The sequence below is a fragment of the Dasypus novemcinctus genome, chromosome 11, assembly GCF_030445035.2.
Source record: "Dasypus novemcinctus isolate mDasNov1 chromosome 11, mDasNov1.1.hap2, whole genome shotgun sequence".
Classification (NCBI taxonomy): domain Eukaryota; kingdom Metazoa; phylum Chordata; class Mammalia; order Cingulata; family Dasypodidae; genus Dasypus; species Dasypus novemcinctus.
Window position 1 is genome coordinate 116,877,719 of NC_080683.1, and position 14,960 is coordinate 116,892,678.

A 14,960-nucleotide genomic window follows, 5' to 3' on the forward strand; every position below is an offset into this window, starting at 1 on the left:
GACGCGCAGGCCGAGGGAGACGGGCCTGGGGATGGGTGGGCGTGGCGCGGGGCCCGGGGAGGCGGGGCTAGGGCTTAAGGGGCGTGGCGCGGGACCGGGGGAGGCGGGACTAGGGCGGAACGGGCGTGGCGCGGAGCCCAGGGAGGTGGGACTAGGACTTAAGGGGCCGTGGCGCGGGGCCCGGGAAGGCGGGGCTAGGACTTAAGGGGCGTGGCGCGGGACTGGGGGAGGCGGGACTAGGACGGAATGGGCGTGGCGCGGGGCTGGGGGAGGCGGGGCTAGGACGTAAAGGGCGTGGCGCGGAGCCCCGAGAGAGGGCGTGGTCCCGGACGCTGGACTAGGGCGGCTTGGAGGTGGCGCGGAGCTTGGGGCGGGCCCGATTAGGACGGGGTGGCCTTGACAGGGAGCGGGGGTTGGATGTCGGGCCCGGCGAGGCCGGCTTCTGGGCCCGGGGTTGCGGGCCAACAGCCTGCGGTCACGACCTGGACGCTCGGTGTAGGCGCGCTCGGGTGCAGAGGCGGCGGCGCTTGGCCCGCCCGCGTCTTTCCTTCTGGTGTGCGGGGTCCCGGCGGGCAGACCCGGCCGCTCGCCTTCTTTACCCCGGCAGAGGGTCGGCGGCTGAGCGTTTCGAACCGGAAGAGCCCTCAGCCCGGCCTCGCTAGCGAAGTGCTGTGAGCGCAGTCTCAACCCAAATGGAACCTGCTGGGCCCAGAGCGCTTCCCCTCCTGGGAGAAAAGACGGGTGCATTGGCTTTTCAGCCGCTAAATGCCAAACAGCAGCCTCCTCTGCCCTCTGTCCGCTTCTCCCGTCGCTCTCCCTGCCCCACTCCACTCGGCCACGGCCAGTGAACACCCAGGCACCCGCAGAGATGTGCAGGGCCAAGGGCGCCACCCCGCTCCAAGGTTTTGCTCACTACCGCCTTGTGCGAGCCGAAAATGGCAGTCCCCCTGACCCCCAAGGCTTTTCCTTGGCATTATCCCGGCCCCCATTCCCGACAATGTGCCTATTGATAATGCGGACTGAAATCTTTGCTCGGCACTCACCCAGTATTTGTTGAATGAAAGAATGCACGAAAAAAAAAAATTAAAGAACGCACGATTACTCTAGAATTAAGCAAAATTGGGGGTGGGGATCTTCTGAAGGTAAGCAGTGCAAGCAGGGCAGGGATGACCAGCTAGAACATTTTGTTTATATTAATAATGTCCCTTGGTTCAGTACTTTCCAAACCTTAAAGTACAAATGAACCACCTGAGAATTCTGTTAAAATGCAGATTCAGATTTAGAAGGTCTGATTCAGGATGGGCCTGTGTTTCTGCATTGCTGACAAAACATGCAGCCTAGGGAATGCTGGGAATGCTGGCGGCTGGTGCTAGGACCCCACTTTGAATAGGAGGGTTTTAGCTCGATCTGTCCTAAGTTTGGGGGTTATTTCATTTGCTGTGTTTGTGATGTCCCCTCTATGAAGAGCACCTGGAAATTGCAAGGACGCAAGGGTGAAGTAAGAACTGATCTCTGCTCTTGAGTTTGTGGAGTAGGATGGTGTTCAGTTCAATCAGCATTTCTCTAGAACCCATGGCAGGTTGGGTTAGCCAGGTAGACTGAAGTATGTAAGAAATTTATTAGGAAGTGCCCTAGGAGTCAGCATCTCGAAAGGAAGGTGGAGGACACAGCCCTGGGCAGAAGGAGAAGCTGACCTGTGATTCCCCGAGCGGAGGCTTCAGTGGACCCTTTGGGAGCTCTGGAGCCTGAATGGCCTTTTGCAGGTGTCCAGCTGGGGTGAGGGGCTGAACCTTTAAACCCCAGCATCCATCAAACTGTCCTTGAATACAGACTGACCTTGGACGGAGGTGTGACTTCAGGTCCATCTTTTTTTTTGTAAGTGACACAGCTGTTATTTTTTTTTTTAAGCTTTCTTTCTTTCTTTATTTCTCTACCCCCCCCCCGCCCCCCGCCCCCTGGCCCCCGCCCCCCCGCCCCCCGGCCCCGCCCAGGTTGTCTGTTCTCTGTGTCTATTTGCTGCATCGTCTTCTTTGTCCGCTTCTGTTGTTGTCAGCGGCACGGGAATCTGTGTTTCTTTTTGTTGCATCATCTTGCTGTGTCAGCTCTCCGTGTGTGCAGTGCCATTCTTGGGCAGGCTGCACTTTCTTTTCACACTGGGAGGCTCTTCTTACGGGATGCACTCCTTGCGCATGGGGCTCCCCTATGTGGGGGACACCCCTGCATGGCAGGGCACTCCTTGTGCGCATCAGCACTGCGCATGGGCCAGCTCCACACGGAGTCAAGGAGGCCTGGGGTTTGAACCGTGGACCTCCCATGTGGTAGACTGATGCCCTAACCACTCAGCCAAGATGGACGCCCTAACCACTGGGCCAAGTCCATGGCCGCATCTGTTTCTTTAGCTGAGCCATTCCCCAAACAGAGCTGAAGCTGGGGGAAGGGGGAGGAGTGGGGCTAAGTCTCATCCCTGAAGGGCACCTGGGCAGAGCTGCACAGCCCCAGCATCCACTGCAGTGCCTGTCCTCCCAAGGCACTCTGCCCATCACTTGGAGACTGGAGGTATTGATTAATTCCCCAGATATTGTTGAGCACTAGCATGCATGTTGGACTCCCTAAGATATACCCCTGACAAGACAGGGGTCCCCTGCCCTCAGGGAGCTTTGGTCTGTGAGGAGACAGGCAGTCAACGAGCTATTACAAAGGGAGTTGAGGTGGCATAGGAGAGTAACCACCTCTCTCCCACTCCGGAAGTTCCCAGGATCAGTTCCCAGGCCCCCTAATGAGAATACAAACAGACACAGAAGAACACACAGTGAATGGACACAGAGAGCAGACAATGAAAATAAAATCTTTTAAAAAAAAAAAGCTATTCCACACATATTACTGAAATGGTGGTAATGCCTTCCAAGGAGAGCAGTGGGTTTATAGGGGCATAAACAGGGCCTTGTCTAAAGTTTAAGGAAACTCTCTCTTGAGGAAGTGACAATTGTATTGTGACCTAAAGAATAGGTAGTGAGAAAAGAGTCAAAATAAAATGGAGTTCCTGTGGCTAAGCAGTTTAAAATTAGCCAGAAGGCCACTCAGGAAGTCACTCTTATGCACCTTTCAGCCAGACACTGCAAACTGCCAAGGGCTGCAGAATCAGAGGTGACCACGTTTCTGAGGGTTTCCAGATGCCAGGAAACAACTATAAGATCAATAGATCAGTGAACTGTCTAATTTGAAGGATATTTGGAGCCCCAAATATCCATCCAGTCATAATTCTTTATGAACAACTTACATAGTCTTCTTTTTCTTTAAAAGCTTTGCTTGGGAGCCCCAAGACAGGATGCAGTTTGGGTTGCTACCTGAATCTGTGCTCCCCAGATTATAATTCCAGACCCCAAATAAATGCGTTGGTTGCCTCGCAGCTCAGCCTGTAATTTCTTGGTTGACAATGGGAGTTGCCTTGATAAACTTGGGTGAGGGAGTGCCGTAGACTAGCTAGAGAAGTAGGAAGAAGAGCAATAAAACATATTTTAAAGTCCAACACACAGCAGCAATCCAGCTGTGCCAGTTTTCTTGGTAAGAAGCCCAATGCCTAATGGTAATGGTAGCACAACGTTGTGAATGAAGTTAATGCCCCTGAATCGTGTGCTTGGGAGGGGTTGAGGCGGGAAGCTTTATGTTGTCTATATGTTTCTACAATTTAAAAGAGAGAGAGAGCATAAAGAGTCTATGGCAATTAAATGCAATAGATGATCCTGGACTGGATCTGAAAATGGAGGGATGGGAATCGGACTTGGGTCAATGGATAGAGCATCCACCTACCACATGGGAGGTCCAGGGTTCAAACCCAGGGCCTCCTGGCCCATGTGGTGAGCTGGCCCATGTGCAGTGCTGATGCGCGCAAGGAGTGCCGTGCCACGCAGGGGTGTCCTCCATGTAGGGGAGCCCCACACGCAAGGAGTGCGCCCGTAAGGAGAGCCGCCCCGCGTGAAAGAAAGTGCAGCCTGCCCAGGAATGGCTCCGCACACACAGAGAGCTGACGCAGCAAGATGACACAACAAAGAGACACAGATTCTGGGGGCCGCTGACAAGAATACAAGCGGACACAGAAGAGCACACAGCAAATGGACACAGAGAGCAAACACCTGGGGGGGGGAAGGGGAGAGAAATAAATAAAAATAAATCTTTTAAAAAAATAAGAGGGAAATTCCCAAAAGGATATTATTGGGACAATTGGAAAAAATGGACCGAAAGCTTCATATCAATGTTGAACTTGATGACTGTACCTAATGTGGTTTGTAGGAAATATACATGGAAGTATTTAAATGGTACAGGAGCATGATGTATGTGATTTAAATGTTTAGAAAATAGGTAGGTAGGTAGATGATAGTTGGATAGAAGGATATATAACAAATGTTGCAAAATGATCAAAATTGGTAATTCTAGGTATCTCGGTGTGGGGGGGGGGGGCGGCGGTTCTCTGTATTTTCGTTGCATTATTTTTTTAATCTTTCCTGTAAGTTTGAAATTATCTCCAAATAAAAAGTTTTAAAACTCCAGTGTCTCATGACTGGATGTCTACTACTGAGTTTTAAAGCCAAGAAAACAAATCTGGGTTGGGAGTGGGTGGACGATCCAAAGCCCAGGGTAGAGGCAAGGCTGCATTTTGAAGGCCACACCCAACATGTCCTAGGGGAAATTAGTTGCTTCAAACTAACCCTAGGGACTTCCCCGTCGGTCAAGTGAAATAATTTAAGGAATTAGAGAACTAGTCCAGTGAGAATAGAGTCTGTGTGTATAGGACCAACTGCCCTTTTTGCTGCTGGCACTGCTTACTTCCTTCCCCTTTTCTCCAGAGCCGAATTGTCTGCCAACTTCCCCTTAAGGGAACAAGTTGAAAAGTTCTGAATTCGTTTGATTATTCTATAAATTATAGCCAATTCCACCTTGCCCTTGTACCCAGGCCTCCAGACCGCCCCGCACTTAGCTGTGTTTTGCCATAGCACTTTTCACTGTACGGGGCTGTCACACACACACAGCCATTGTTTTCCATTGTCTCACTCTCCCCCTAGAAATTCAGCTTCTTGTTTTCTTCCCTGCTCTATCTGGACAGTGCCTATTCCCTCACTAATATTTGTTGAATAGACAGATGAACAAACGAGCTTGTAAGGAGGCGTGGGGTTGAAGCAGCAATAGTTAAAGGTGTGGTTGGTGAAGCTACATTTGCTCACTGATGAGAATCTAGAGGTAAATGGGTGGCAGACTGGAAGTAGCCAGAGCACTGACCGTTCTCACCCTGCACACAGCCCATTCTAAGGAAAGCTGTCGTGCTGGCACCTGATCATGCCAGGTCAACCTTGGGCTTGAGGGCTGTTATCCAGATGCCAAGGTCTTCCAGGAGATAGCTGGCCTTGGATCACTGCCTAATGTGGAATTCCCCATGCCTGATGGTGTGCAGGGTGGACATTGCTCACTGGTTGACAGCTAACCGCCTTTCCCCGTCTCCTTCCCCCTGGTTGCCTTCTTACTCTTGAGGCACTTTCCCAATCGTCATGGCGGCTAAGGGTAGTCAAATTGATATGGACTATGGGTAGGGGCTGTCGGTCTCTTCATGAATAACCTGGGTTGTGTGTGTCAGGCAATAAAAAACTGCAGCCCTGCCCTTGGTAACCGTGCCAACCTCTCCAGTCCCAGAAAGCCAATTAAGCGATACAGGCTCTATAGACTTTGACTATTCAGGGAGGATGCAAACTAAATATGTTAATTTAAGCCTACCTGGAATGTGGGAAATATGTGTTAACTCAAGCTTATCTACCAGTCAAACAAAGCACCATTTGACTCTTCACTCCCATATCCTCTGTATAAAAGGAATCCTAAAATCTTATTTGGGGGAAGTAGATGTGGCTCAACTGATATAGCATCCGCCTACCATATGGGAGGTCCAGGGTTTGATCCCAGGGCCTCCTGGCTCATGTGGTAAGCTGGCCCATGCACAGTGCTGCCATGTGCAAGGAGTGCTGTGCCACACAGGGGTGTCTCCCGTGTAGGTAGCCCCATGCTCAAGGAGCACACCCTGCTAGGAGAGCCACTGCATGCCAAAAAAGCACAGCCCGCCCAGGAGTGGGGCCGCACACACGGAGAGCTGACAGAGCAAGACAGCACAACAAAAAAAGAGACACAGATTCCTGGAGCTGCTGACAAGAACGCAAGTGGACACAGAAGAACACACAACGAATGGACAGAGAGCAGCAATGGTGGGTGCAGGGAAGGGAAGAGAAAGAAAAAAAATCTTACTTGGGGCTCCAGTGTTTGAATAGAAAATCTCCCGAGCCAGTCCTGTCAAAAATAAATTTTTTCCTTCCCCAAATTATTACTGAGTCCTGGCCTTCCATACGCGATTATTGAATCTCTCTGCTTCCACAACAATATGGCACAATTCTAGTCAATGAGACATGAGAAATGTGTGTGTGTGTGTGTGTGTGTGTGTAATGGAAAGGAAGTGGGGGCATTCTTGAAGAGCTTTTCCTTTTTTATGAAAGGGACATATAGAAGAGGAGAGCTTGTTGGCTTGATCTTTTCCCAATCTTCCTTCCTTGAATGTAGACAACCATGATACCTGGATCTGCAGCAGCCATATTGTAACCATGAGGCAATAGATGGGGGGTGAAAGCCAATAGCTAAAAACAGCAGAATAGGAAGCCAGAGAGTCGGAGTCATAGATGGCTGCACTGAGCAGCTGAACTGGTGTCTGCAACCACCTGCTTCTGGACTTCTTGTTCTGGGAGTAAGAAAATCAACCCCTATTGATTTAAGCCACTGTCAGTTGCATTTTCTGTTACTTTAATGAAAGGCCAGCCTAAATGCATTCTCATTCAGATTTGGAATGTAAACCACAGTGGAGGGGAGGATGGCTGGGGGAAGTGGAAAAAAGAGAAAAGAAGCAGCAATAAACTAAGGACAGAGTATAGAAAGCTGGAATAGCAAGCAAGGAAGGTCCCTAGCCGAGGAGACAACAAGAGGCCCTGCTCCTCTTGCCACACCATGCCATGACCTTCACACTGCCCGTCAGAGCCCACCGTCCCCTGCTTGGAGGATTCTGGAACGGGTCTCCACGGGAGAGGCCTCTCCACCTGCCCTTTGCTCAACACTGAGAGAAAGCGTACTGTATTCTGCAGACATGCTCTTAGCCAGCTCTGGGTACGATGGATAAACAAATTAATTTGTAGACATCAGTATTTGATAACCATTTTAGAGTCGGCACTCCTAAATGTTTTGGCATTATAATAGTTCTTACCTAACAAAACAATGGGTTTCCTATAGTGACCCTGGAGGGCTTGCCAAGAAGCTAGAGAGGAAGATGTTTTGCCCTGAGAAAAGGCTTCTTTCTGATGTCTTTCAAATCGTGCTGTGACAGCCCAGTTTTCAAAGGGCAGGGCCCACCTGATATTGCTTCCTGCAAACTAGCAGCGCACGGGGTGAACTTGACCAACAGACATGGTGAGGTCAGCAGAGAGGATTTTAGTTTCCTTGGTTCTAGGCAGGGCATGCATTCCTGTTCAGTTTTTCAGAGCTGTATTTATTCAAATTGTCTTGAATGCTAACACTAGGTTTCTAGAGCAAAACAGATTATTCTTTGCTCAGGAAATAATCACAGGGGCTCCCCTTTGTCCCAGTTCTTTTCCCTGGGCCAATGTGATGCTGCTGTAGCAAGCTGCCCCCAGAACAACCGAAGCTGGGCTTTTATATTGGAGAAGGAAGCAACTGTTCCCTTCTTCTGAGAGGTAAAAATATTCTCCTTGGGAGCACAGAGGGTTTTTACACTTTGGAATGTAAATACGGTTCTCCACAGGAAAGATAAGACTTGCACTATCTCCAGCTTTACAACCCTGGAGACACATCCCTGGTCCAGAGGGCAGGGGGGTGTAGGGGGTGGGCGGTGTGTGTGTGTGTGTGCAGGAGGGGAGGGGTGTGGGGGGCAGGGAGTGGAGCTTATTCCTCCTTGAAAGGTAAACAGAAATGTCTCAGAGGCCAATCTCCTTGGAATTCCCACTAGCTGATCAGTAATTCTCACTAGCTACTCAGCTAGAAATGAATTTCCAGCTTCCTTCTTTCACCTCGGCTCCCAAGTGGCAGTAAAATTTGCTCAGAAAATCCTAACTGTGGAAGGCGGATGTGACTCAAGCTATGGGGCTCCCACCTACCACATGGGTGGTCCTTGGTTCAGTTCCCAGTGCCTCCTAAAGAAGACTGGGAGCTGGTGCAACAGGCAGGTGCAGCAAGTTGATGCAACAAGAGAAAAAAGAAGAAAAACATAACCAGAGATACAGCAATGCAGGGAATAGAGGTTCCCAGTGCCTCCTAGAAAAGACGAGCAAGACAGCAAGCTGGGGGATGGGCAGGCACGGTGAGCTGACGCAGCAAGATGACGCAGCAAGAGACACAGGAAGCAAGACATAATGAGAGCCACAACAAAGCAGGGAATGGAGGTGGCTCAAGCGATTGGGCGTCTCTCTCCCACATCAGAGGTCCTGAGTTCGGTTCCCAGTGTGAGAAGAAACAAGGAAGACAAACAGACACAGTAAGTGCAAAACAACGAGCGGGTGGAGAGAAATAAATAAATACAAATGAATCTTGAAAAAAAAAAAAAGGGCGGTGGGATTTATGCAAAAAAAAAGAAATAAAATCCTAACTGTGCCGAACATAAATACATATATATACTTTGTGGCCCAGAACTCCCCGTTGAGCTTTGGGTCCACTGTCTCTGTCATCTCCCACACCGCTGTTTCTGTTGCATACCTGATTCTGCAGGCATTTGGGTTGGTGACCCAGCCACATGCCATACCTTAATTTAAATAACCTTCAACCATAGCTTGCTTGCCACCAAGTTATCACAATCAATACTTGGGTCAGAGAAGCTATATGTGCTAGGCTCCAGACCTTTAAAAAAGATTGAAATACATTGAGTATATGTGACTAAAGAATTTGCAATTTGCCTTTGGGGACTGGCAGTCAAACCAAAATGAAAAGGTAATTTCTTACTTCTCCCAATTGTGCGGAGAGCAATTTTATCTACGTGGCAATTTGTCACCTGGAAAAGTCTGTGAGTTTTGTTGCAGAATCCTAGCAATTGGCCAGGGGCTTAAAGAGACAGTCTTCTCTTGGTCAGACATCTCTTTTGTGAGAGCAGAGGCTTGTGGGTCAGGCTTGATGTCTCCACAGCCATACTGCCTGGGCTTGCTGGGCACCGAACAGCTTCTCGGCGACTCCGTTCGTTATGTATCCATGGAGGTAGAAGAATGCATACCACGTGGGGTTGTGTGAAGGTCAAGGGAGACCATCAGGAAAAGTGCTCTGGGAAAGGAGCTGAAGGACGGCAGTGTGTCTGAGTTTGCCAGGGCTGCTGAAACAAGCTCATATAATGGAGTTTCTCGTCTTCTAGTGCTGGAGCCTAGAAGTCCAGAATCAGGTGTCAGCAGGCCAACCTCTCCCTGAGGCCTGCAGCGTTCCGGTGCTGCCTCCATCCATGGCTGACTCTCCCCCATCTCTCCTGCTGTGTCCAAGTTTCCTCTGTGCGTCAGTACAACAGTCACATTGGGTTAGTTCAGTGTGGCCCCACCCTTAGCTAACAGGGTCTTCAAAGGTCCTATTTACAAATGGGCTGACATCCATAGGACCTGGTTGAGGACTTGAGGGTGTTTTTGCGGGGGATAGGATTCAATCCATCACGACTCTACATTAGTATTTGTTAGACACCAGTGATTTAAAGAATGACCGCTAGTTTATTCTCTGAAGTATAGTTTATTCTGACACCGGTGCTTTAAAGAATAACCTGGTAGCGGATGTAGCTCAAGCAGTTGAGTGCCTGCTTCCCATACACGAGGTTCCAGGTTTCAACAGACAAACGAAAAAACCAACTCGGGCAAGCTGATGTGGCTCAGTGGTTGAGCGCTGGCTTCCCACCTATGAGCTCCCAGGATCAATCCCTGGCCCTGGAACCTGAAAAAAATAAAGAATAACCTATAGTTCATTCTCTGAAGTTTATTCTCTTGTAGAGAGAGCTAGAGAACATTTGTAAACTGAAGGGCATTGCAGCTTTTTTTATCTTGTAGGAGTCTGAGCACCTCTCCTGAGAACTCAGTGAGGTGTGGTCAGTTATATCCAAAGGGGTGCGGTGGAACCAGGAAATTCTTAAGGAGAGGACAGAGGACAGGACTTTGCACTTAATCTTGAAACCAGTTTCTACTCTCACTGTGGGCTTCTAGCAACAGGTGCATCCTTTTTACTGGCTATAGGACTGACTGAAGCTGGTTTCCTTTGTTCCTGCTTAACTTGGGAATGGAAGACTGAGGCAGTAGGCTGCCAGGTTACATTAATTAATATTTCCTTCCTTCATATGAACACTAAACTAATTTTCACTTACGATTCCTGTCAGGGTTAAGGAGATCAGCTGTCTGGCAGATAGATTGTAAAAAGAGGTTGCTTATTAGATTAGAGGTATAATGCAGCCAACATTGTTCCTTAGGCCAAACGAGGGAGGGACGATTCAGCTGTGGCCGGAGAACATTGACATGTATTTTAAAAACAGCATCAGAAGAAGAAAGGGTGTGGTTAGGATGGAAACACAGGAAAATGTGGAGCTCAGGGAAACAAACTGTTCAGTGTGTCCCCGGTGGAGTTCACGAGAGAGAGGCGGTCCTTTCCAGATACTGCACATGCCTTGACTCTTCGGCAGAGAATATGTGGATGAAATAAAAGTGTGGGAAACCAGGCTGCTTGGGTTCAAATCCCAGCCCCCTCATTTAACAGCTGTATGGTCTTGGGTGAGCAACTGGCCCTCTCTGTGCCTCATTTCCTCATGTGTAAAATGTGGGTCATAGTAGACCTTGCTCCCTAGGGCAGATGTGAGAATTCAGGGGATGCCCGTAAAAGCCTACGACGGTGCTGGCACAGCACATCCTGGACCGACGAGAGCTGGTGCTTCTCTGTCCTCAGCATCCCACAAGCGCACTCCATCTTGCCATTCCTGACTCTCACTTTGGTCCTTTAAAGGGCTGAAGGGGAGACTCCGGGTGTGATGTCAGGCATACCACCCACTACAGCTCCTCCAGGTACGCCGGAAAAGCAAGCCATGGTCTCAGAATATCGGGGGACTCCTAATTGTCCCAGCCGCACGCCCTGACTTCAGTGGGAGCCAGGAGCCTCTTGAAAGGACCTTGAGATCTGCTTGCAATCGGAACTCAGCCCGTAAAAACGGATATGGGGGCCCTGGTGGAGAACCACCCTGCGAGCCTGTCAGGGGACTCCGGCCGGGCAGCAGGCCCGCATCAGGGGGGACAGGGCTCTGGGCAGCATCAGTCTGCGCTTGACTGGCCTCGGCCCCATCCCCACCCCAAGTGTTTGCACTTAGTAAGAACCGGTGGTAAGAACGGTGTAGACGTGTCATTCACGGCTCAAAACCTCTTTGCAATACATTTTGAAGGCTCATGGCATTGGGTGTTTTGCTTAAGGCAGAATTAAATCAAGCACACAAACAAACACTGTATTTCCCAAACTCCCTTCCCTCTTGGGTGCTAGAAGGCACAGGATTTCAGTTTGGGGAGAGCTAAGTGGGGCGGCCGTGCTGGATGTGCGGGAAAGTGGCCATGGTGGCGTCCCTCCCCGATCCCCAACTGATGAACTCATAAAATAAGCTGCCGGGTGGGCTGAGCCTCGGGAAGGACAGGGCTGGGAGACCAGCTGGATGGCTGGCCTTCCAAGCAGGTGAGAAACCCATTTTCCAGGGGCAGGAGCTTCTCCGCCAGCAGCCTGCAGGCTCCCGGGTCCTCTCCTGCAGCACCGCCAGGCAGCTGGCTGCAGCATCACGGCATGGGGTTGGGGGGCGCATGGGGAGATTTTGACCTCATGTTTGCTGCGGCTGCTCAGGAAATCAGGGGTTCGTGTCCGATCCCCAGAGAAGGGGAGTGGTAAGGCTATGGCGGGGTCTCAGGACCTCTGGCTGTGACGGGTGAGCTGGGTAATGCGAGAAACCAGAGGGGACATACCTGAGCAGGTGAAAGCTCCACCGACCGTGCACGCTCACCACGGAGAGTCCTGGGGGGGGGGGGGGCGGCAGCGCCCCAAAGCAGCAAGGCTAGAGGGGGCTCAAGCAGACACTGTGCTGGGGGCATCGAGTCTAAAGCCCACCCCACCAACCCTGGGGAGGGGGCTGCGGGCCGTCAGAAAGGGACCCGCGTTCAGAGTGGCCCGAATGACGGGGACTTACTGGTGCACACGGCGAAACCTTCTCGTGGGGGGTTGGCTGTTTAAACAGCCTCACACCCCGGGCTTCCCTGGGCCCCTGCTCTTCCCGACTCAGGTCCCAGGGGCGGCATTCCCATTGGTGGGAGGGGGCGTTTGCCACGAATGTCACAGTGTCACGAACAGGCTTCTGAGGACGGGGATGGGGCGGTAACTGGCTCAGGGCTGGGGTGGGGCCCCCCCTACTAGACCCAGGGGCGGTGCGGGGGGGCGCTGGGGTGGGGGTCAGAGGACTCAGGCCCAGGTTGGCAGCCAGGCATTACGCTCTCCTGCGTCTGGTCAGGAACCGCCAGCGGCGGCGTCTAGCAAATGCCAAATCAGTGTGTGAAACGCTAAGTGCAGCTCCACTTGCCCTGCAAAAGTGAGGGAAGTGGATTTGGCTCAACGGATAGGGCATCCGCCTACCACATGGGAGGGCCAGGGTTCAAACCCAGGGCCTCCTGGCCCATGTGGTGAGCTGGCCCATGTGCAGTGCTGATGTGCGCAAGGAGCGCCGTGCCACATGGGTGTCCCCCGCGTAGGGGAGCCCCACGTGCAAGGAGTGCACCCATAGGGAGAGCCGCCCCCCACGAAGAAATCACAGACTGCCCAGGAGTGGTGCAACACACACAGAGAGCTGACACAGCAAGATGACACAACAAAAAGAGACACAGATTCCTGGTGCCGCTGACAAGAAGGCAGGTGGACACAGAAGAACACACAGCGAATGGGCACAGAGAGCAGACAACTGGGGGAGGTAGGGAAATAAATGAAAAAATTTTTTTAATTAAAAAAAAACAAAAGTGAGAAAGACCCCCCTCTTTTGTCAAGATGGGCTAAAGGTAACCCTAAATTCATAAAGGGGCTCTGAGCCCTTTCTCGGAGTGGGCCCCCAGGTGCTGGCAAATGGGGCCCCGCCCCTGCGCGCCTGGCAGCCTTCCACCTCGCACACTCGCTGCTCTCTCTTAGCATTGCCTTGGAAATTTTAGCTACTTAGTAGTTTCCTTCCAAAATGGTTATTGTGATGATGATTAGATTGACCCTAAGTCATTTTTATCTTTTTTTTAGGAAAAAGGAATGAGATAATCTTCATTGCTAAAAATCCTTCTCATTTTCCGTGGGCGAATTTGGGGAGGTTTTGAACCAGAGCCTAGAAGTTTAAGTAGCTATAGCAATAAGTTTCCTTTTTGGAAGGTGCTAAGTTCTAATCATTACTTCATTATCACCTCAAAAAATTTGGATTTCAAGCTGTGGTTTGGAAAAATGCCTGTTAATGTGTCAGCAGAGATGAGTAGCCAGGGAGCGGCTGAGCTATGCTGGCGATTTTAGTTACAATATGGTAAACATTGCTTCATTTAACATTTATGTCACGTACTCTTTGAAACGGAAGACTTTGGAACCAGAAATGGACTGAGTGTAAGACTTGTTTTTCAAAGGTGAACATTTAGTTTAAGAATTAGTAAAGGGGAGTGGGTGTAGCTCAGTGGTTGAGCACCTGCCTCCCATGTACAAGGTCTCGGGTTTAATCCCCAGGGGGTCGGTGGGGGTGGGTGGGTAGAATTAGAAAGAAAAAGAATTAGTAAATGCATCCAGTTTGGAGGCTAGGAAATGAGAAATGAGAAGGAGTAAAACATCTAAAGATGGTTTGAGCTTAGACCTCTGTTGTCTGTTATGGTGGCCGCCAGCCACGTGTGGCCACTGAATGCTTGTAACGTGGCGTCCGGTGTCAATCAAGATTTGCTGGTATTGTGAAAAGCATGCTCAGTATGGAAGACATTGTACGAAAGAACAAAGTGCAACTTCTCATGAATATTTGTAAAAGTTGACTATACGTGGAATGATCAGACTTTGAGTATAGGAGTTAAATAAAATATATTCTGAAAATTAATCTCACCTGTCTATGCCTTTTTATACTTGTTAAATGTGGCTGATAGAAACACTTTGAAATGACATATGTTATTTTATCTGCCTTAGTTTCCTTGGGCTGCTGTGATGACATCCCACAGGCTGAGTGGCTTCAAACAACAGAAATGAATTCTCTTGCGGTCCTGGAGGCAGGAAGTCTGAAACCAGGGTGCTGGGCAGGGCCCTGCTCCTGGGCAAACCAGGGTTTGCCGCGACCCTGGGGATCCTCTGCTGTGGGTGCACCGTCCACGGGCCCTCGCCTGGCCCCTGTCCCCCTCTCTGGGCCTCTTCTCCTCTTCTTCCAAGAACACCAGTCACGCTGGACAAGGGCCCTGCCTGCCCCAGCACAGCCTCCTCTTAACTTCAGGAATCCCTCTGCGATGACCCCATTCCAGAGGTCACATCCTGAGGTCCTGAGGACTGGGACTTCCACATACCCCGTGGGGGACAAATTCAACCCGTAACAATGTCCCTCATTCCTGCCATTTTCTCTGCATATCTGTAGCTTCCACGTTGGTCTCGGGCTATTTTGCCTGGTGATGGCCACGGGCTGCCCCTGCCGCCAGGTTCGTCCCCTCCCAAGGGCCAGCATGTCTGTTCCCGCTGGCCCCAGCTCCCTCCAGCGGCGCGTCACCGCCAGTCTTCCAGAGGGCAGTGACCGCATGGTGTGAGAGGAAAGTGCCAGCTTCTCTGCCTGACCTTCATGCGCATCACCAGGAGGCTTGGAGATTACCCATGGCTTAGCCCCTAAAATGGAATTTGTGGGGGGGATACTGGGGCACCTCAGGGGCCCA